At 46.1% G+C, this 2,287-nt stretch overlaps 1 long non-coding RNA gene across 1 annotated transcript; it reads right to left on the bottom strand.

Annotated features, from left to right (window-relative positions):
• On the bottom strand, nucleotides 1-1,202 carry LOC136965562 (uncharacterized). The gene is made up of 2 exons (XR_010879316.1): nucleotides 968-1,202; nucleotides 1-313 (listed from the first exon to the last, which is right to left on the bottom strand). It is a non-coding gene; the product is annotated as an uncharacterized lncRNA (long non-coding RNA).
• Nucleotides 1,203-2,287: the final 1,085 nt, after the last annotated feature.

Below are 2,287 nucleotides of genomic sequence, written 5' to 3'. Positions count from 1 at the left end.
TAAACACAGGATTATATTTAATGGCTGATTGAAATAACTTCATTAGAACTGCAACCTCTAGCATACTCTCCCTGGCAGAGGAGTCCGGGCCACATGGGAGTTAAGTTTCATACAGGAGTGTGTGTGTGTATGTGCAAGATGGTGTGTGCTGTGTGTGTACTATACATGTGTTGTGTGTGTGCTATGTTTGTGTGTAATGTGATCCTCGACGTGACCATGTAGAGAAACTGTGCAGGCTGGAATCAGAACATGTCCCTCCTACAGGGTCACACACTGGCCGTCCGAAGGTCATAGTTCGATTGCGTGATGATTCCTGTCTTGGAAAGATGAAAAAAACTAGTCACAAATGGCAAATAAACACTAAACTTTAAACCATAAGAATGAATGAAAAGTTTTTTCAATGAGTACTCATAGCTATTAAAAACAATTGAGATCAGTATGTCTGCTTAGATCTAGGTTTTAATGTTGAAAGGACTGTGGCACATGTTTTCATTTCAGATGCTGTGTGTGTTATTTGATGTGTGGTGACATTTGCAGGGCCTCTAGTACTTGAACACGAAAAACTGCAGTTAGTTTCTGACTACAGTTACTGAGTTATAGACCTTTAGGCTTCTGTGTAATGTTGATACATGTTGATCTTCCTTCAGACACATAGCTCCCTGTAGCTGTCTCTCCCTCCATCCCTCTCTCCCTCTCTACCTCTTATTCAGTTCCAACTCCGAGCCTGCCTTGTTAATGTGGGATGGTCAAGCTGTCAAGCCATGAACAAGCAACACACACACACTCACACAGACACACACACACTGATGGAACCACTCTTGTTCTCTCTTCCATCTCAAAGACATAAACAGCATGAAACTGGCTATTTCTGAATCTGTTTATTGGGACACACCCGTCATGACCTTTCCTATTTGTGTGTGTGTGCGTGCGTGCGTGTGTGTTCTAGTGGAGTGAAAGGGAAACGTACCCTGAACTCAGTCTGAGCCTTTAATAGAATTATTCCCGGAGCATCTGAGTCCTGTTAACGTTGGGTCGCAGGCCAGAGGGCGTGAGGCGGGCAGACCCGGGGGATTAACGTCCTGTTAGGAGACGTGTTCACCGGGCCACCGGCCGCACGGGCCAGGGTGTCCTCTGCAGGGACGCCGAGCGCAGGGATCCAGTGTCATGTGATCAACTTTGGCTTTTTAAGTGAACCAAGTCGTTTTGCTGAAGAGCAAATTACAAAGTGGTTAGAGAATGGAAGAGTTTTAAATACATTCAAGATTTTCTAAAGATCAACTTAAGATCATCTTAGCTCCTGATGTGCGACATTGCGCTGAACCCCCGAACCCCCAAACTCTGCCTCTGTATCCCTCTATGGTATTATATCTGAAAGTATGCATCACTGCTGTGTCCAGAACATTAATCCATCCTTACTTTTGTCAAGACTTACCTTTTTCTCTCCAAATCCCTCCCCCTCCCTTCTTCTCTGACCCGCAGTATCGAGTGTGACATGTCTGTTAGTGCAGGATTTCCTTCCAACAAATTCCTTATAAAAACTCAGCTACTGGAGGTTGACCCCCACCCCCCTCTGCGTCGTCTCTGCCTCGCCACATGGGCCTGTCTGTCAGGCCGGGGGGCGCGGGGGGGGGGGGGGTGGGGGGGGAAAGGGGTGGGACTACTGGGCATTTGCCAACATAGTGTCAATCATGTTTTCAAGAGAGAGACAGAGAGAGAGAGACACATAGAGAGAGACACACACACAGAGAGAGAGAGAGAGAGACAGAGAGAGAGACAGAGAGAGAGAGACAGACAGAGAGACAGACAGAGAGACAGAGAGAGAGACACAGAGAGAGAGACACAGAGAGAGACACAGAGAGAGAGGGAGAGATACATGTGTGCAGTCTGATGACATGTTTTTTGTTGTCGGGAATATAAACAGTCACTTCAAAACGTTATTTTAAGAATTAATATGAATTTTTTTATAAAAGTGTCCAAACCGTCTTCCTCAGATTATGGACCTCAGGCGATAAACAAGCTCGTTCTTCCTTCCTTTGTTCCTTAGTCTCGTCTCTTCTGTTCTCTCTCCTTTCTTCACAAGAGCTCACGCGCGCGCACACACACAGACACACACACACACACACATACATACAGACACACACACACAGACACACACACACACACACAGACACACACACAGACACAGACACACACACTCATAACACCAGGCCTCCACTCTGTAATTCATGAGGGCTTCCATCACAGCAGAGGAGTACATACGTCATATGCACTAATGTAAGACCCCGTA

This window comes from Osmerus mordax, chromosome 21 (assembly GCF_038355195.1).
Source record: "Osmerus mordax isolate fOsmMor3 chromosome 21, fOsmMor3.pri, whole genome shotgun sequence".
Taxonomy (NCBI): Eukaryota; Metazoa; Chordata; class Actinopteri; order Osmeriformes; family Osmeridae; genus Osmerus; species Osmerus mordax.
This window is presented reverse-complemented; position numbering and strand designations above follow the sequence as displayed.